Source organism: Ornithodoros turicata, chromosome 4, assembly GCF_037126465.1.
Source record: "Ornithodoros turicata isolate Travis chromosome 4, ASM3712646v1, whole genome shotgun sequence".
Lineage (NCBI taxonomy): Eukaryota > Metazoa > Arthropoda > Arachnida > Ixodida > Argasidae > Ornithodoros > Ornithodoros turicata.
In genome coordinates this window covers 20967144-20988822 of record NC_088204.1, presented here as the reverse complement: position 1 = coordinate 20988822, position 21679 = coordinate 20967144, and the positions used below count along the sequence as shown (strand labels likewise).

Sequence of the window (21679 nt, the reverse complement as noted above, 5' to 3'; positions counted from 1 at the left end):
AACCGAAATTTATGCACGTTTAAAAAACGTAAAGAGTATTAAATATGTCGCAAGTGCACGTAATATTCTGAAATTTAACGATAGTTACTTTATATTCATGTGGATAAGCTGTAATATGCCCTAATAACGTGGTCACGTTTAAAGGTCAGCTACGCCGATTTCCCGATGTGTTGAAACGGTTGTGATATTCAGAACGAGCACATCCAACTGCCCCCGAAACGCACCTCCGTTTCTCAATTTTGTCTTCCTATTACGAAAATTAATTCATCAAAGAAACCAAAACAAGCCATGGGCGCAGCCATTTTTGTGACGTAGATGGGATAAACCTGCTCCATCTACGTAGATAGAGAATCGTGCGTCTGATTGGATGAAAGCTGAGGCTTTCTCTGACTTCCCTGGCGTCTTCTCCCGTTTGCGAGGAAATCCAGTTATGGCCGCCGGCTACGATGAGCGTTTCGTCCGAGGTAATCCCGAGAACTATTGAACGATGGAAACAACAACCGCAAACTCACCTCAACATCATTTTCGGCGTGATATTGTGATTATGTGCTCGAGAACTTCGCAGTTCAACCGTTCAGCTGCCATTCACGTCAACCCGTTTGCTGCTTTTACTACAAGGGCAGGAATGGGAGCTATTGAGCAACAACGTGAGACTTGGTGATCGTTTGAGCATATACCTGCAGAGGACTGGTCTTCAAAGAAAGAAGGCCGTATTTCTGCCCATGCACATCGTGCGATTGCCAGGCTTGTTACACGAGATACATATATTGTGCAGCATCATAGCGCGACTGCAATGAACGACTTGGGAATGTATCGTGACCACTCGAACTGCATTCGCTGAACCATTCGTCGGTTATATGAAAGTGCTCATTAGAGTTGCCCCGCGCAAAAAGTGTTGGATGTAGTTTTGTAGTGTGTTGTTTATCTCGTAGAGCGCATCGCGGCATGTAGGTCGAGAGCCCTTATACGTATTTTTTGCATGTTTACTTGAGTGTGCGCAGTGTTCTATACCACACAGGCCATATTTCACTCATAATAGTTTCGGAAATAAACACGTACGGGTCGATCTCATATTGCTTTTGAGTTAGGCATAGTGTCTTCAGATCAGGGTATGTGTACCCTGTTTGCTGGGCCCAGCAGATGTTACTAAGGGTAGTGTAACATTTCACACTTCTTGAACCATGCTAACATTGCCAGAATAAGGAACATTACACTGTGCTGTGTATTCCACACTCAGTTGTCTCGCGACGTAAACCCCTAATTATTATATTGGGTACTCCACATGTTCAACCAGTCAGCACTTCCCATATCCTATTTTTTTTAAACATGTGCTTAAAATTGCACAACTGCCACTCAAGTAACTTTGCCACCAAATTAGTCAGTGACAAAAGGTATATGTACTTTATCACAAATTTAATAACCTTAGTGGAAATGGTTGATGGTGTCCTCTGCCTTGCACGGTGTACTTCATAGCAAAATACACAATAGTCCAAATGTTTTCCTTGTCCACAAATGCCCTGTCAAAGCTGAAAGACTCTTATCAAAATGGGGAATTGGGCTTGTTTGTCCAGAGAAACAAATATGAAACTGCATGCTCAGCAACTAAGGCTGGTGATGCCGAAGGAGACCTAATATTTCTAGGTTAAAAGGAACAAAGGAGAAAAGACCACTGCGGCATATTAATGTTGTTTCAAAAGTATAACACCACAAAATTTGTGAGAGTCAGTTGGTGTATTTAGTTATGTTGGTCACCTCCTGCACCAATTTTTAATAAGATTCAAATGCGTTGCTACCAACCAGGACCTAAGCCTGACCTATGATCTAATACTAATAATAGTATCTATCTATGACCTATATGGACTTTCACCATTAGTTTGGTCTAGGTTTCACACGTGGCTTCTAGTGAAATTCGAAGCTGCTCTGTAGAGCTGACAGGAGACTTGCAGAGTAGAGAATTTTTTATTTATATTTTCCAAAGAACATGTAAAAAACAATGTGCTGTACCAACTGTATTCAAAGAAATACAAATATACTTTGTTTTAGCTATGTGCATATTAGCAGATTACAGGTGACCGATGACAAACAATGGGCGTCAAGGGTGAGAACACAAGAATACTACCACTGCAGGCACTGTCCTGAAATTCTAAGTCGCCATTTGTCAGAAAGCAATGACCACGAACAGCCTAAGGATCATATTGAGCTCCTTCCATTATTCTTTTTATTGGCAGCATGCCATCCAGTGCATGAAAGTGACCCTTATCGTTGAAAGAACGGTTCAACAGCAAGCGAGCTGGTGATAGTGTCCATGATGGCGAGACCTGAGATACAAGAAGGGACATAAACACGCTATGTTGAGACATTGTGTATGTCCATTCCTATCCCTCGTCTCAGGGTTTTTCGCTATGGACCTTCATGATGTTTCCTTCGCCAAACTTTACATATTTTTATGCAGAATTGTGAAGGTACAGCCAGGCGCTGTTAGCAAATCACACAGTACTTTTCTTGAATCAAGAATCCATAGAAGGTACACAGTCATCTTCAGCATTGCACACATCTATGGGACATGTTAATCACTTTGGAATGTCACAGACATGTCATGGAGGCCGGCACATGATTAGTGGTGCTGAACAGACAACTACTTGTCATAGTTTAGGCATAAAAAGCAGTTTTGTCACCTGCATGTTGAGACAGATTATCTCTACATACTTTGCCATGACACAAATATATGAAGGTAGAGGGTACAAACAAATGTACCCTCTACTTTATTATGGTCATTAGTCAAAACTGCCAAGAGTGTGGGAACAGTCTTGTACCACCTACACTGTTCAAAACGACCTTCACACACGACACATTGTAGGTCAACGAGACTCCAGAATGATGTCCTCTCCCTCCCCATTGGCTGAAAACATTTTTCTAATACTTTGCATAAGGGGAAGTTAGTACAAGAAACGTACACATTCCTTTTTTGAGCAAATCAGTATTCAGCGCGTTACCATACTGTGGTAGGCCTGCAATGCATTACGTGGTACAGCACACACTGTAAAAAATTTCACCATAGAACATGTCCCCCATTCTAACGACAGTCTTCTCCAGCTCTTCAAACTGCCATTTCCCATAGTGCTTTATGGTATGACACAGTATTTCTAAATCTTTGCTGTAGTTTACTGGTTGTAGCAGAAAAAGACACCACTGTTTCCGGTCACAGGACGCAAGCCATAAGTGCTATACAGAAACAGTACATGCTGCTCTCTAGCGGTTGTTAGTGTTTGGACATGGTATGGTGCATGCAGGGTAAATTCCATGGTTAAAATATCCGAACGTGAACAACTGTTAGATTACATGACGTAGAATGCTCTATAGTACAGTAAAACCTCCAAAGTCGGACACCTCCCTACCTCGGACAACCCCCCATGATTTCATTGCACGGGCAGGCTCCCATTGAAAGTACATGGGGACGAAATTCTCTATGTCGGACACCTCCCTATCTTGGAAGTAGGATAGGGTTTTCCCTGCAAAGTCGGACAAAACCCTGGCCCATTTACCTCAATGTCGGCCCATCTTTGCACCAAAAAGACCGAAAATGAGCCAGTGGCCTTGACTTTTTCCCCTTTTTCCCCCTATACTGGTCTCAGCATTTTGTTGCTGTAGTTTTTAGAGTCCAAAAACAAGTGCTGTCAGTCTACATTGGAATTCTTTACGTGAGCACTTGTCTTCAGTTTGTCTAGAGCCTTTGAACGAGTACTGCACCAAAGCTATGAGAAGTAGGCTGACGCTTCAGAGACAAGTCCTTGCTGCTCGAAAAGCTCCAGAGGTAATGCCATTGAGTAGAATCTGAACGGAATTGAATATACTAAAATCAGTAATAATTATCAGTGAAGAGTGGGTAGAGGTACCACTACCAGGCACCACCACCAGGTACCACTAACGACCTTAAATTGAAGAAGGGGGACATTTCTCACAGCTGTGATCTCTTCAATTTTTTGTTGCCGTCATATTCTGTAACTCGGACACCTCTATAAGTAGGAGACGCTTCGGCTGCACCGCGAGTGTCCAACATAGGAACGTTTCACTGTATTTATGTTCCGTGTCATGTGACCACAAACAATATATGCTTTTGCTCATGCTGCACAGCATAGGCGAATTGAGCTGCATGTGAGGATAATAACATGAAACCCGAGGCGCGGAGGAAAAGGCATGACTTTACGGTCACTGTGTCAGTTGTTTCATGTTGTAATTGCGTACCAGCTGGTCTGTACCTGAGAATAGGTTTGATGCATTGTACACGCACCATAGACATGCAGTATGTGGTGTGTTGTGATAGTAATGCCACTGCTAATTGAAGAATAATGCTCCAGGTGGATTGTTTCGGTACGATCTTGAACTATGCATACCAAGGGGTAGGGCATCTGCGTGACAGGTTTACCTGGAAATAAGAATGTAAATGTTAGCTGAAGTCATTGAATAATTAACATTATCAATATACTGCTGCAGATCATACCAACAATAGCACACAAGATGCTCCGATATGTTATGCAGGAATGTCTCTGTACTCACAATATTAGTACAGCAGCTACAGAAAGGCATAAAACAAGTTTTTGTATACATGATACCACTTGAATGCAACACAAGCTTCTGCTGCACCTGAGAAAAAGTATGTACTGTTGCACAAATGATGCTGTTTGAATGTCTCGAAAAACATAATTTATGACCGAAAGACATCAACTGGAAGATTTCGATTTACCTTAGTCAAAACTGAGAAAAAGTATGTGCTGTTGCACACATCAAACTGCTTGAACTGCCCTTGAGCGCTCTGGAAGAACACCTTATTTGTGACCAAAATACAACAGCTGAGCGAACATTGAATTTATACCTTACTCAAAATACACACGATGTGCTGCCGTGCATATGATACGATGATACTGCTTAAATGTACTCTGAAAGCGCTGGTACCTCAGGCATGGTTGCTCTAAGCTAGCGAGCAACAGCAAGGGTATACGAACACAAGAAGTCGAGCACAAGTGATGGAATGCACTTGATTAATCAGAAAATGAAATGTCTCAGTACCAGGTGTAACTGTTCCGTCAACAAAAACAGATGAACTTTGAAGGGGCGTCTGGTTGGCACTGGTGACAGCCTTCAGCTTGAAACCCAGACGGTGATAGTTGAGACGTGGAGTGCAAGCTTTTCGGTGATGCCAGAATGCCTGCGAAATCATTTAACAAATAAGGCAATTCCAAATCTGTACTGAGAATACACCCGCTGGGGCGTAATCTCTAAAGGATGAAGCAGTAACTGACAGATAGCGTATTTTTCTCTTCTACGTGATGCAATTTGCACCGCATGACTGACTTGTCTAACATTACGCGTCTTACCTTTATCTGCTGCCTAGTCCTGCCCCTGCAATCTCCTGCTGCAGATAAGGTTGGCACAGCATCCCGCACGAGACATCTTCGGCTTCTTGTGAAACAAGTTGCGCATTGCTTCCGTAACATTCGTATGAGCCAGATGAACAGATCAAATCACTGCTTTCGAAGGTGGCACCCAGTCGGAGTTGTAACCGATTGTTGCAGTCTTCATTGTTGCAGTCATAGATTTCTCTTTCGCCTTTCGGAAAATTGTGGTTTGAAACATTGGAACTGCATGCTAAAGTGTTCTTGCAGACGGGAGCAAAACGCTCACGCATTCTCGGCACGCAGCACAGAACACGAATCACACCAGGAAGTCTGTACTGGCCTAGCAAATGCTTTGCAGTCGAAGGAAGAAAACCCACGTTCCTCGTGGGTTTAGTGAAGTCCAGAAATATACTGGCTCCCTAATAGCGAACTGTTTATCACTTCCCCAATGTGAATCTGCGCAGCAGACGGCTCGACAGAAGAAACTGGCCGGCTTGGCGGAAGAAACCAAGCCAAAAGTCATGCCAAGCCGGAGCGCGGGCAGACCACAAATGTGTCGTCGACACAGGGTTTGCGGGCCACAAGACGGGATGTCAGTGAAACTAAAAATTCACTTTTTCGCAAAACCGTGACGAGTTTGGGATAACTATTTTGCATACATAATCAGTGTTCCCTTATGAACACATCGTGTGAGTACCATTTCATTCTGTAACACTCGAAAATCGGCGTAGCTGAGCTTTAAGCTACTTCCAAATACTGACACCCAATTCAAAGACAAGCAATATGACATCTGTTGCATCGAGCCTACCGTCACTATACTCGTCAAAGAATACTCGTGTAACCTCAAATTATAAAAAAAAATCTTGTCCTGCACGGTACAAAGCGGTTTTACGGAGGAACAGAACTCTTACTCCGCGCAGACCGTGGGAGCGACGGTAGGAATTTTATCGGCGAATGAGTTGTGGCGACCACATTAAACAGAAAACGTCATTCAGACAAATGTTATTTAATCTTCACGTGTGGCACAGCACGAATGACATTGAGACGTAAGACATTAAGCATTTAACGTCATTTTTCGTGTCAGTGTGGAAGAGATATAAGTGAAACCTAAAGAACAAAACGAAAAACAATAAAACCATTCCCGAAAACTCAGCTTGTTTAGTTCTTGTTTCTGCGTTGTACTGATAAAAACGTCGGCTTCGAAAGTCGCAGATCAAATCCCTCAGAGGCCAGCAAATTGGCGTAAGACGTTGTCCACCGGGAGGGGCACAGAGTCTCTATCGTAAAACTGCTGTCACACGGGCATTTCAATGGTCATTAAAGCGTCTGGCAATTGTACCGAATGGCCATTCTCCGCTGCTACACGATCACTTCCAATTACCAATGAATCGGTTGCTCTCGATTCTCTCTACTTGATGGAGGTTCGTGGAACCCCATTCAGGCAGTCAAGGGTCATCTATAACTGCCGCTCGTAGCCTCGAGCTCGGTGAACAGCGAAGCATCGAACAGAAGCACATGAGATAACTGCAACAAACGTAATGAAAAGTCACGAAACTTCAATATAACAGTTATTACATGTGATTGTTATTCTCAAATTTAATTTTTTACTCTCGACACCACGCACGGTAGTATACAAGAATGTCTATTAAATTAGTTATTGTTTTACTGAACAAATCAAAAACGATTAAAATTCCACAATTGTTTTTTGCCTTAGATTTTTCGTCACTATAGACGCTTTTTGTCTACTAAATCCTACGCACAAGGACAAACGGACGCGCGAAGAACCATCCTGCCAACCTATAACGTGCAGTCCTCTCCAGGAGCATTGGATCATGCCGTGTGGCAACGGCGTATTGTCAATGGTGCTCGCGATGTTCAATGGTGGCTAATGGTGACAATTCGGTTAATGGTGTTGTGAAGTCGGCCCAGGACGCAAGGTCCCCCCTGATAGTCGTGACGTTGACAGAGCCTCACCGCATAGCACGCTCCTAGCCAACCATCATCCCGAATGACAACGTTCTCTCACTTGATTTGATGAAGACGGGGGCGTACGCCTTTTTGGTGGCAATTATAAATTGCATAATACCACAAAAATGGGGCGGGGTCAAAGTAGCTTGCCACAAAAATGGCGTACGCCGCTCTCCCCGTTTTCGGCGAATCAGGGGAAAGAATGATGTCACTCGGGATGATAGTTGGCTAGGAGCGTGCTATGTGGTGAAGTTCATTTTTAAGAGTGTACGGCAAGCAGTTCCATCATCACATCCGCCACCACCGCCACCGCCTCAATGATCATTCATCAATTGATTAGTTGATTAGCCTCAATGATTGATTGATTGGCCTCAATGATTGATTGACTGGCCTCAATGATCACACACACACCGCAGAGCACACAATGAAACAACAAATGATGAAATAACATGAATGAAACAACAAATAAAAACACAAATTAAATGATCATTAAAGCACACACAGAGCGAGAGAGAGAGAGAGAGAGAAAGAAGAAAAACCTGGTGCCTCTAAGATTTCAATTCAATCATTCGTGTTGTGGTCGGCACAAAACTTCAGCACAAAGGGCGAAAATTTAGACACGCTCTCGACAATTCTGTCCTCTCTGACAACGCTTGTCGAACTTCAGCTCGTATCTCCTTCTCACGGGGTAGCGTTTATTTATTTTCAAAGATCAAGTAAAGCAAACCGACCGGCATCTGAGCAAAACGCGGACGACTCCCAGAAGCCGGCTTTTCTCTTCACAAAGTTTATTTCCTTGTTTGCATTTCAATTTCCCGAAGCACGCAATCTTATAAAAGCCGTGCTTTGAGCTCCAAAGCTGGCGCCCTCTGCATCCTCCTAGGCGTTCTGCAGCCGCGCAGAACTATTCCCTACCCGTTGAAACGGAAAATTGCATTTCACACACCAGGCCACGAGCAGGACTCCTGCTCTTATTGCATTCCTGTGCACGACTTCGTGTGCTGACTGGGGCGGATGTATTTTCGTATTAGTGTCCACAAGGTTGGGTTTTTGTGTTGAGAAAAGTATATACGGGGTTGTTCGAACTAAATGTCAACATGCAGCCAGAAGTGCTACGGGTAGCCGTCATCAATGCTGGTGGAGCCTATATATAGGGAGTGACTTTCTCGGGTTTAAGCCGATTCCGCCCGGTTATCCCCCCCCCCCCAACTGACCTCCGACCAATATGGATTAAACCCGATTTGTCCCCGAATTCCAGTCACTATGATATCCTCAAGTGACGTTTCCACTAAAGACAAACAAAGGTCGCCACGTGTAACACGTGTAAGAATGGGTCACTTACGTTCCCAGCAATACACCCATGTGTGTCGCCAACACTGTCTATGTCTTCGGGGATTACCGCTGAGAAATCACGACCCCCCCCCCCCCCAAAAAAAAAAAAAATAGAGGTTAGGAAAGGACCTAATAGACAAGAGGAGAAGCAAAAACACCCGATAACACCCGAAGGCACAAATATCGCCCAATTTTCTCCCGAATTACAGATTTAAAAATAGCTGTAAATAATATATATAGGTAGGGGGTGACTTTTTCGGGTTAAATGCCTTTCTCAGATTCGGGGGGTAAAAATCGGGCGCTATTTTTAAATGTGTAATTCGGGGAGAAATCTGGCGATAATTGTGCCTTCGGGTGTTATCGGGTGTTTTTGTTTCTCCTCTTCCTATTAAGTCCTCTCCTATTCTCACTTTCTTTCCCTTTTGCGGGATCGTGACCTTCCAGCGGTAATCCCCGAAGGCATAGACAGTGTTGACACACATCGGTGTATTGCTGGGAACGTAAGTGACCCGTTCTTACATATGTTACACGTGGCGACCTTCGTTCGTCTTCAGTGGAAACGTCACTTGAGGATTTCATAGTGACTGGAATTCGGGGAGAAATCGGGTTTAACCCGAATTCGTCGAAGATCAGTCCTAGGGGGGGGGGGGGATAACCGGGCGGAATCGGGTTTAACCCGAAAAAGTCACTCCCTACTTATATACCTTTATTTTTCTGTTTTGTGTTGGGTTGTATTGAAATTCTCGTATTTTCATCCTTTCTTCATCATCTTCATAAAATATCCCACGTGCAATGGGGTAGGGTACCGCACCGCCGCGGTGAAACACCCCATCTCATCGTCATCATCTATTGTTGTTGCTGTTGTTCTTACATTGTACCGGGTTGTATCTTACTGTATTGTACAGGAAAAATATATTTTCTGATAGAATACAATACAAATGTCATTGAGTGTTTCTTTATTTATTCATTTTATTCGTTCTTTTCCGTTCAGCCAGATTGTAGACTTGGTTACAAAGTTGAAGCGCATTCACATTGTATGACTAACTATTTTTTTACTTCTATATTACTATTTGCCGTCGGTCGTCAAATCTTTTTCACGTCAAAAGGGAACGGGTCAGGGTCTGGCTGAACAAAAAAGAACGAATAAAATGAATAAATAAACAAACACTCAATGAAATTCGTATTGTTTTCTATCAGAAAGTATATTTTTCCTGTGCAATACAGTGACGATACAATCCGGTACAACGCAACAACAAAGAGGCTTTTGTCGCTCAACAATTTTGTCGGCTCACCTATGCGATCTGCAAGAGAGAAAATAACATTGCGCACTTCTTGCTTCAAAAGTTATACCCCTGAGCAACCCATGTCATCGTAGTTATTTGCCGTTGTTGTTGTTGTTGTTGCTAGACAACAAAAATAATACAACGAAGTCTCAAACGTATCTATCCTTTCCGCAAATTTTTCTGCTTTTGAGCGTCGTAAGACCGCCCATAAGACCGACCGTAAGTCGTTAGTATACGATTCGTCACATGCTATTCCGTACGACCTCTCAAACACAGTCCTCTTTCGGAACGTTACTTCTTTGAAACAATAAAGACATAAAGACGCCACTCTTCGGAAAGTTTTCCGCGATTGCTGCGATGAAATATGGCACGTTCCAGTTGGCTGAAATATAGGCGGACATTTTTCTCCAAAATCTGGAGCGCCACCGACCGACATTGTGAAATATAGGAGGGATGTAATAGAAACTATCGAACGACCTGTTTGAAAAGTGTTCCGAAGAACGAAATGGTTTTTCTTTCCTGTTCCGTGCAAGTCCAAGTTGGAAACGGCATAAATTTTTGGTTCGGGAGAGCAGGCGTAACTTTTTGCCAAGTAGTAAAGAAGGGAGCGAAAGAGGGTCATTGATCCGGGAGTTTCATGGCGAACGAAAACCTTTACTTCGGAGAAAGTGCCAGAGCTATGATGATCGTTTAGATGCGGGGCTTTGTACGCACGTCGTCTGATTCATACTGCATTCCTTGATTATTATTTTCAGCTCATTTCATTTATGTGTCCCATATACCCTACACTCTTAAAAATGAACTTCACCACATAGCACGCTCCTAGCCAACCATCATCCCGAATGATATCGTTATCTGCCCTGATTTGCTGAAAACGGGGGGCGTACGCCATTTTTGTGACAATTATGAACAGCATAAGTGTCACAAAAACGCCTACTGGTTTGAGCAAATCAGGGCACATAGTGATATCATTCGAGTTGATGGTTGGCTAGGAGCGTGCTATGCGGTGAAGTTCATTTTTAAGAGTGTAACTATAACAGGAAAGGCGTACGCCGTCTCTTTTCAAGGAGGAGACGTTAAGTAAGCCATTCAGTAGAATATGGTTCAAATGGAACAGTAACCCCAACTAAAAATAAGAATGAGAATGAAAAAGAAAAATATTAAACAGACAGTAACGTTGATAGCCATCCAAGCGAGACATTCAGCAAAATATAAAGCAAAAGAGACGGTAACTAAAATTAAGAATTATAATGGTACAAAACTGTAAACGGACAGTAACATTGGCAGTCATCAAAGTGAGACACAGTAATGTGAGTAAGTCCAAGTTTTAAAGATTGCTGAAAAAGCTACTGTCCGTAATCGTTGCTATATTTGCAATACCAATGGGTTTTCGTTGTAACCGTGTGGGCAAATGAATCAACTACAGCGAACTCTCGTTATTATGACCATGGTCGTTCCCGAAAATTTGGGTCATAATGCGGAATTGTCATATTAACGGGGGACATTTGCAGAGGTTTCACTAAATTGTTCCCCATGAGTATGGTCGTAAAGCGCGTATGCCAGATTATCGGAGGTCATATTAACGAGGGTTCACTGTGTATGTAAATCGATATTTTTGCTCATTTACAGTAATGTCTGCGACTAGAACAGTCAAGCCGAGAGTCAAACACTGTGTAAGTCACAACATCTTCTCCACTCGCCCAAATGCCCCACTTACGCTGTTGGAGCTGATATTCCACATCTTCTCCTCGACTGCCGCAGATTCAACATCCCTCGAGCCACGCTCAGACGACGCCTACTCGAGCTGCGGTGCACATACTTTTCTCTGGCCACTCTGTTCGACCCAGTACGACATCCCGCACAGTGGTCTGTGACAAAAGCGACACAGGTCCTAGGAACAGCCTGTGAACTGAAGTCATCATTCTTTAGTGTCCCACCCTAACCTCTCGAAGGAGACATCCCGCACTTGCTGCTCCACTGCACCCATTACCGCCAACATCGTCTTCTCCTACGGTCGCGCATCGCTCGCCTGGGGATTCCGGACTTTTCCCTAGCTGCGCTGCTAGGCCCCACACAATATAGTCAGGTGACAGAGGCACTTCTTCAGTTTCTACGGATCTGTGGCCTTCTGGGAGAACTGTGACCAATTTCGTGTTTGTTTTCCGTTTTGTTTGTTTTCCTTTCTTTTCTTTCCTGGGAGTAGCAAGCCGCCGTAGCGGAGGCTAACCTTTCCCTCCTATTTTTTTTATATAATAAACATATCCCCCCCCCCTCACCTCTCGCCCTGATACGCACTACCATAATCTTTTTTTAAAAGTAATATTTGTCTTTAACCTGTCTCATCTTGCTTTCACCTTTTGCTAGTTTCTCCTTTATTTCCCAACTCTCTTCTTTTTATTTTACTTTTATTTAATTATCTTTTGGTCATTTTTGTTTCGGGGAATAGCAAGCCGACATGCCGTTTGGTTGATTTTTCCTCCTTTTATTTTGCTTTGTTCTAATAAATATACCCCCCCCCCCCCCACCTTCCGGTCGACCACACGTAGTGTAGTACGATGAAGTCCCATAGATCACATTTCCGCACTCATGCAAAAGCCACTGAGGCAGAAGGAGCTCAAGCGGACCGGTGGACGTCAAGAACTGGTGAAATTAGTGCAGACGTTAACGGTGCTGCACATGGTTCGAGCAAGGCCTAAGATTGCGGCAGGGCTGAAAGGCTTGCTATTGAGGCGAGTCACTAGGGACTGCAGTATTGCTCTCTTGTAGAGGACGTGTTGAAGGTTTGCCACGATGCCGCAGTAGGAACAGGATCTTGTAGAGGTGTACACTAAACGGTCTTACGGTGAAAACGACAAAGTTGGATCCACGGAGTACAACAAGGACCTGTCCGTAATGTCCCGGTAAATCTATTGAGGGATCTGTGGGAATCCCTCAACAGCAGCGGAATTGGTAGCCATGCAGCTTGCAATGCAGTATGTGGCCGCACGCCAGGAGCCCGCGCAATGGGTCATATATTGCGATTCAAAGGCCGGCCTCCAAGCCATAACATCATTCTTGGGAAGTGGCTGTATGGCGCCAATAGTACGGGACATTCTCATCGCATACAAGAAAGCAGTAGATACTGGCCACGACATACTCCTTCAGTGGATTCCTGGACATGTTGGCATACGGGGTAATGAAGCTGCACATGAGATGGCCGATATAGCGCACCTATCGTCAACGGAACACACGGTGACATATTCCACGTCAGGTGTGAAGCATATGTTAAAATTGCTGACAGAAGACATTTGCAGAAGACAATGGTTACAAGTCGACAGGCGGCCATCCTTGCTTCATCAGATTGACCCGGAGCTGAAATTCCGTGTTCCGTCCAGCATACCGCGACCTATACAAACACTTTTGCATCGGTTTCGCCTTAACGTTCCGTATGGTTAACAGTTTCTCCATAAAGTCGGTAGGGCTAGTTCAGCAAACTGTCCAGTGTGTGCATCTGTGGAAAACACGGAACACATCGTTATGCACTGCACAAGATATGCATCCCAAAGGTCTACATTGAAGGTTGCTCTAGACCGCTTGGACAATAGAACATTCGATATAGTCAAGGTGCTGGGTGTATGGGAACCCGGGAAGAGAGATGCGGCGTTGTCAGCGCTTGTCAACTTCATACTGAGCAGTGAGATGGTATCTGTATTTTAGGACCGCATTCTAGGCATGTGTCGTCGAGTTCCCCGTTCCTTTTAGTTTCTTGCACTTCAGCTCACTTCTAGGGGATGTAGCTACGCATATGCACGTACAATTCGGTGACTGGGAGGGGTGATGTCTTTCTATTTTTACCTTTTCATCTTTTCAGTTTTCTTTCTCCTTTCATTCATTTCATTTCCTTTGAGGGAGTAGCAGAATTCGTCAGTGACGAATTCAATATCTTCCGTTTTTTTTCTATAATCAAACTCAACTCTATTGAGGGATCGCTAATGCTTCTTGGAATGCGTGCCATGAGTGCAGCTTCCATAATAACACGTGCCCTGCAAAATTGGAAAACGAAAACATTGCGATCAACCTATATCAATATTCGTATGTTTTGCTGACTGGGAAGTTCTTGTGTGATTTTTCGCCGCATTGGAATGCTCTCGCAAGCGGCCAACACGCTGTGTAAGTAGGCCAGTTGTCTGCGCAGCTCTGCAGTTTCCCTCCTTCCCTTATTGACCGTGGAGCGACTTCATTTGTTCCTCTCCCAAATAGGGGAGGGCAGTGGATTTCTTTTGTGAAGTCATGTCGGTCTGTAAACACTCCCTTGTTGCTGTCTTGTGAGTGGACAGTTACTTCCGTCACGTGGTTCCTCCAAACCATACCCTGTCCCTTCTTACCCTCTCCCCTGCTCAGAGACAAACTGTCGTAGCGTAGCATCTTGACAACCTCGGAGAAACAGTAATCAAGTACCCAGCAGAGTTGGACAAACCAAATTCCACGCATACTGTCAAGCATTTGTTCTGAAAAAAAAAAAAAAAGCAACTAATTCACAAAAAATGAAAGATCAACATTTGAAAAAAATCAATAAAAAATAAAAAAAGAAACGAGCTTCCATGACTGGCCCACTCTCTCGTGAAGGTCCTCTGAATCCTCTCAACGAACTCCCCCGCGTGGACGTGCTTTTCCATTGCTGGACTTGTACTCCGAGCACGCAGGGCCAGCCCCCATTCCACTTACAGTCTATATAAGGTCATATTTATCCTTGATAGGAACCAGACGTTCTAGTGCCTTACGGAAGTGGGTCAGTGGAGGGTGCTTGGAATTCAGCTAGCGTGCTCTGGAATATGCAGAGCCGAGCTTTTAATTTCATGAGTGCCGTGGCTAGTCAACAACCTCTAATTCCAATTCCACGAATGCGTTACAGCTCTATCGAAGAGCTGCTGCAAGTGTGGTAAACCACAGTGTAAACTATTAAACTAAGTAAACCATTTGTTTCGACTTCCGTTTTGAAATTATGTCGTTCCTCAGATCGCTTATGCGGCAGACGCATAATGAATTTCATGCAACGCTTCGACGTTACAGTTTGTCGTAGGGTTGCATCAATTAAATCACACATAGCACGCTCCTTGCCAACCATCGTCTCGAATGATATCGTTATCTGACCCGATTTGTTGAAAACGGGAGGCGTACGCCTTTTTTTTGTGGCACTTATGCTGTTCATAATTGTCACAGAAAAGGCGTACACCTCCCATTTTCAACAAATCAGAGCCGATAACGATATCATTGGAGATGATGGTTGGCTAGGAGCGTGCTATGCGGTGAAGTTCATTTTTAAGAGTGTACGTCACAGAACCTCGTGGACCACTCCAGCGGAAAGTGCCCTCCTAAATTTTGTATGAGATAGTTCCTCGGAACCAATGGCTGAACCGGAGCCGTGTATTAAAAGAGAGTCTGGCTTTTGGGAGGAGCCCCGAAAAGGGGCTCGACCTGTCAACGACAGTTGTGCGCCTCTCATTGGTTTACTTATTACCACGGGGGCTGCCACGACACCTAACTGCCACCCAAAATGGCGACGAAAACAAACACGGCGAAGCGGGAACTTCGCGAAAAAAAGTGTTTTTGATAGACTACACGAATTTTAGGCTGCTCTGCTTCACTAAAGGGAGTTTCTGTCACTGAAGCATTCATCACGTCGCCAACAAACGTTTGTAAAAAAAAAAAAAAAAGAATTGAGTGTAAACTTCAAGTTTTAGCAACCGCTGATCTCGGTTCAAAGTTAACCAGCGTAGGTGAAACCGGGCCATAGCCATCGACTGGCAAACGACTGTACGTCCATTTCCATTTGTAATCTTCAGATGGGTACACTGTATGGTTTTTGTTCACGGGCGCTGCCTTCACACACGTATACAAGGCTGCTTTCGAAACCTCGTTGCTCGTTCGTGGTAAACGAAGTCAAATCGAGATCGCTATACCAGTGACTTGGCCGAGTGAATGAAAGCATCCGCAAGGTCGTGGGTTGGACTCCTACAACCGGCTGTACACTCTGAGGTTTCCCCCCGGATTTTCCGGCAGACTTTCCAGACGGGTGCCGGCAGGGTTCCTCCCGAAGTCGACCCAGGACGCGCGCTGTCTCCTGCTCTTTCCTTTCTTTTTGTTTTCCCCGTTTTTCTTTTTTCTTTCCTTCCTTTTTTTCGATTCCCCCTTTCTTTTCCTATTCTTTCCTTTTTTTTTCGGAATAGCAAGCCGGCTCTTTGCCTGGCTAACATTTCGTTTCTTTTTTTCTTCATAACCATATACACCCCCCCCCCCCCACTCTTTCCTGCTGTTCTCTTTCCATCTGTCCACCTTTGTACACCGCTCATAACCACAATTACTTAGCGACGCTAACACGAAGTAAAAAAATATGGCATACATTGTTTCGCGACCTACGTTATAAAGCCATGTGCCGCTGTAGCCGCCGTGAATGGCTAAAAGGCCATCGTGCTGGCGGTCGTGGCAAAAAAGTTGGCAAAAAAAAAAAAAAAAGAGAAGCAGGACAGCATAGCAAAACCCGACGGCGAAGTAAATGGGAACCAATCAGGTTTTCAGCGGCGATATGCAGATGAAGATATGCAGATATAGGAAGTTTTTACCTTTCAGTTACCCAGAAGGCTTCTCGATTGCGTACAAAAAGAGTCACGGCCTTTACCCCCGTGTGTGGGGACGCTATCATTCAGCACCGTCCGGCCTTCTCGTATTTCTTCTTCAAGGTTCATTTGACGTTGGACGTGATTTGCACCCGTATGGAATTCTCAGTCTTGCGCGAAGGAATGTCGGATTACGCTTAGAATAATATTTCCTCCAGATTCTTTCTCTTGACCAGCTCCCTCTGAGGTAGTGGTTCCACTCTTAAAAATAAACTTCACCACATAGCACTGGAAGGTAACACGGGTTCGAATCCTGTCACTGGCTGTGCTGTCTGAGGTTTTCCCTGGGGTCAGACGAATGTCGGCACGATTTCCCCCGAAGTCGGCCCAGGAAGCGTACTACCCCCCTGTCCCCCACTCCTTCCTGCTGTCCTCTCTCCATCTGTCCACGTCTGTACGCCGCTCACAGCCACAGTTGATTCGCGGTGCTAACACGGAAATAAATAAAAAACCACATAGCACGCTCCTAGCCAACCGTCATCCCGAGTGACATCGCTCTTTCCCCTGATTTGCTGAAAGTCGCGGGGTGTACGCCATTTTTGTGGCATTATGTGGTTCATAATTTCCACAAAAGTGGCGTGCGCTCCCCGTTTTCATCAAATCAAGGTACACTCTTAAAAATGAGGGGGGGGGGGTGAGCAATGACCGCGCATTGCAGCCCCATGACTTACCGCTGATTCTGCGTAGCAGGTTGAGCGTTTTCTTCCCCTTGCAAATAGTCTCGTTTACTTGCTTAGACCAGCGTAATGTGCTATCGATGGTGACACCAAGATATTTACATGACGCGCATCTTGGGATGGGAGTGTTGTTAATGCTGAGGCTTGGGAAGTCTTTGCCCACGTACTTTCCACGGGGAATGCAGACCATGCATTTTGACTTCTCTGGTGATGCTTCCAGCCCTCTCGCAAGCAGCGCTGCATTGAGCCCGTTCAAGGCAATATCAGCTGTGTCACGAACTTTCTCCTTGTCCGTTCCCACAATGCGGAGGCAGATGTCGTCCGCGTAGATGGTGAGATGAAGGGCATACGGTGTAGGGCGAATTCCTCGGTGAATCCCTGCCATGATTAGGTTGAATAGTATAGGTGATAGAACACTGCCTTGTGGGACTCCTCGCTCAAACTTCTTCACAGAGCTGATACACCCGCGGACGGAGACGTCAAACGTTCTGTTGGACAGAAAGTCACATAGGTATCCTAGAAGGCGGCCAGTGACTCGAGCTGCTTCGAGCGCAGCGAAACATGCCGAGTGCGTTACCGAGTCGTATGCCTTCTTCACGTCAATGAAGAAAGCGAGAGCAAACTCATTGGACTCTCTCGCTTGCTTCAGGCTAGTAGCCACTTCAGCGATTGCGTCAGACGCGCTCCAGCCCTTCCGGAATGCCGTAATGTGATCTGGGAAGCAACCGCCTCGCTCCAAGACCCAAGCCAGCCTTTTGTGAATTATACGCTCCAATAATTTGCCAACGCACGAGGTTAGGGCAATGGGACGGTAGGAGGACAGTTGGCTCGGTGGCCTCCCCGGCTTTAGGACGGGTATTACTCGAGCATGTTTCCAATCAGATGGGATGCATCCAGAGGTCCAGACGTTGTTGTATAGTTGGAGCAGAGCGTCGAGTTGGTCGTCGCCTAGGTTCTTGAGGGCCTGGTTAGGGATCCCGTCCGGGCCAGCTGCACTGCGCCGCTTTAAGCCTTGGATGGCGTACTTCAGCTCGGACATCGTGAGGTCGTCGTCCGCCGGGGAGCCATTTGCTCCTGTGTGGCTAGGAAAAAGGCGTTGGGCACTGCAGCTTGCGACGCGAGCTAGCTCGCTGGCATAGTCTTCGGCTATGTTCTTGGGCTCCCTGTTTGAGGCTACCGATAAGGTGACAAGCGGGTCGACAGGCTCGGGAAGGCTTTCGATCGCTCGCAGGGTATGCCAAACCTTCGTTGTTGGAGTGTGGGCATTGAGGGACTCGCTGAACTGTCTCCATTGGGTCCGCCTTAATTTCAAGGTATACCTTCTATGGGCAGCACAGACACGCTTGTAAGCGACCCAATCGCCCTGGAGGCCGGTTCTCAGAGCTCGTCGCTGTGCTCGTCGTCGCGCAGCACGGAGGTTGAGGTATCGGAGGTCAGGGGCAGGCATACTGGCCAGGTAGGATACTGCTTTTGAGCTATTAGCCAATGACGCCTTTACAGAGTCGAGCAAGGTATCTACCGTGGAGCCGACCAGTCCCTCCCTGAACTTCACCCAGTTGGTAATAGTCTTCGTTTTCCTGGGGCCGTTGCTGCGACTCGGAGGCGAAAGCAGGATGGGGAAATGATCTGAACCCCATGTGTCAGGCTCGGCTTCCCACTTTAGGGTGACGTCAGGAGAGACCAGAGTCAAATCGATGGCATTTAGGTAGCGCGGCGAACGCATATATGTAGGAGAGCCGGTGTTGAGCACCACGAGGTCGCTGGAGGAGAGGTAATTGACAATGGAATTACCACGTCTGCAGTTTCGTCGACTACCCCAGAGACTGTGGCTCGCATTGAAATCTCCGCACACAATTAGGGGACCTGGACAAACGAGCCGCAGAGCCTTGAGAGACTCGACGTTGGGCGGAGCATGACCCCACTGGTAGACAGATATGACTGTGACTGACTTGGAGCCGGCCCTCAGTAGACACCCTACATATTCTTCAGTTGAAGAGCAAAGGTGGGATAGGTCAATTTCAGCCTGGGCAATGGCCCGTTTGACAAATAGCGATGCCCGCGGGAGACCGTCCGCATGGTGGCCTTTGGCGCTGTAGGAGACAAACGGCGGGATCTTGAATGATGGTTGGGTAAGGCTCTCTTGTATCGCTAACACATCAAAGTCCATCTTCCGTAAAAGGAGTTTGAGGTCAGCCTGTTTATGAATCAAGCTTCTGGCATTCCATTGCAGGATGCGGGGAAGGAACGCTTTCTTGTTTCTATGTTCGGTCATAAATTGTCCGCCGATCGATGTACGGAAGCTGGTGTTGTTAACGCCTGCTGCCGGGGAGGAGCAGGGGTGCTATCACAGCTTCGAGTTGGAGGACCGATTGGATTTCTGCTAGAGCAGTACATTCAGGGACTGCCGAGACGATAGCCTTCAGTGCAGCAAAGAGAAGCTGGATGATGACCATGGGCAGGTCTGCGCCTTCTGGACGGTCTAACACCTTACGGTAGGCTGGCTGGGAATGGAGTGGGAGCGGGGGGTCGCTTTTCTTTCCATGGGGTTGTGCCGGGGAGGCATCCTTATCCTCTGGATGGTCGACAGGGCCTAGAGGGGGGAAATCAGTTTCCGCCCAAACGATCTGTTGTTGCGACGTCTGGAGGCTTTTGGGAGCGGGTTGTACACCCCTGTGTGAAAGCTTCTCCTGAGACTTTCGTGTACCCATTGCCTTAGGTTGGTTGCGACGCTTTGTGAGCCGGAGTTTAACCTTCGCCTCTCGGTAGCTACTATTGGAGCGAGAGCGTTCCCTGGCGATGTGTCGTTGCAACTTTAGGGATGGGCAGTCCCTTGATGTGGCGACATGACGTCCTTTGCAGTTTATGCAGGTGGGTTCAGATTCAGGGCACATCGGGCTCTCGTGGGAGGATCCGCAGTTAGGGCATATTTTCCGTCGGCTACAGCATGCAGCTACATGACCGTAGCGAAGGCAGTTGTTGCACTGAACCGTACGCGGTAGGTACTCACGAACTTGCATGGTCAGGAGGTGAAAGCTGACGCGCTTAGGAGGTTTCGGCCCAAGGAACGTTAGCCTCACCGCACCAGCGTCCCGCCTTATTCTTCTGGCTGCTATTAGAGGAGGGTCGGACTTAATGGCCTCCATAATTTGGCTGTCGGAGATGGAGGTATCAACTCCCAAAAGGACGCCATAGCATGAGTTGAATGGGCGGGGCTCATAGGCACGGACAGGAATGGAACATATGCGATTCAGCTGCAGGAGGGCTAATTTCGCAGCAGGGGCAACAACATCTACCGCTATAATGTTCCTAGCGTGATTCGGCCGAATCTCCTTAATTCTCCCAGGGAGCTCAGAAGTGAGGAATTGCGAGAGCTTTAAGTGGTTGAGCTTAGCTAGGTTCGATTCCCGCTCTAGTGGCGTGAAGATGACTGTGGTTCCCTCGAGCGAGGTGATGCGTTCGATGTTGCGCTTGCTTGCCTTTCGAGCCCGTTTGACAACATCTTTGAAAGGTTGATCCTCATCGGACGACTCGTGAGTGGAGTGGTCAGTTGAGGAGGCACCTCTCTTGACAGTGTGGCTGCTCGCGGGAGAGCCAGGTTCGGAGCTGTTCGCCTCTTCAGTAGAGGAATCCATGACCTCAAGACGAGGGGCCCGCCGGGGAGCGAGCAGCTCGCCCGAGTCCAGTGCGCAGCGTCGGCTTGCAATATAGAGGATACCCGAAATAATCCCCTGACAATAGCTATGAGTAATTCGCAGGAAACAGGAGCAGCAAAATCGTACGTCCGCACGATTCGGCTTCGTCGTCGTCTCTTAAAAATGAACTTCACCACATAGCACGCTCCTAGCCAACCACTATCACGAATGACAACGTTCCCGCCCCTGATTTGTTGAAAACGGGGGGAGGAGCCTATTTTGTGCCGTGCATAATGGCACAAAATAGGCTTCTCCTAGGCTCCTCCTAGGTTGTCAATCGGGACGATGGTTGGCTAGGAGCGTGCTATGCGGTGAAGCTCTGGTTTTCTTTCCACGCCGAGACTGGGAGGCGACTCGGGTTCGAGTCTCCGCACCGGCTGTCCCGTCTGAGGTTTTCTCTGGGCTTTCCGGCAGACTTTCGAGACGAATGTCAACACACTTTCCCCTGAAGTCGGCCCAGGACGCATACTAACCCCCCCCCCCCCTGTCCCCCTCTCGTTCCAGCTCTCGACGTCTGTACGATGCTCACAGCCACAGTTGCTTTGTGGCGCTTACACGGAATAAAAAAAAAAGGTTATTTCGTTTCCGTGTTTTTGTTCATTTCTTATCGCATTGTCTTCTTTGTAATACTTCACGCTTTATTGCAAACAGGCCATTAAAGGAAGAGAAGGAACATCGTAA

The 21679-nt window shown here is 46.4% G+C and overlaps 1 protein-coding gene and 1 long non-coding RNA gene across 4 annotated transcripts in view; both read right to left on the bottom strand.

The window, feature by feature from the left end:
• LOC135391297 (uncharacterized) overlaps positions 1-21679 on the bottom strand; it is a 198043-nt gene that overhangs the window by 102042 nt on the left and 74322 nt on the right. The window lies entirely within an intron of this gene.
• LOC135392788 (uncharacterized) lies at positions 1961-5823 on the bottom strand. The gene is made up of 3 exons (XR_010422223.1): positions 5373-5823; positions 5065-5203; positions 1961-4423 (listed from the first exon to the last, which is right to left on the bottom strand). It is a non-coding gene; the product is annotated as an uncharacterized LOC135392788 (long non-coding RNA).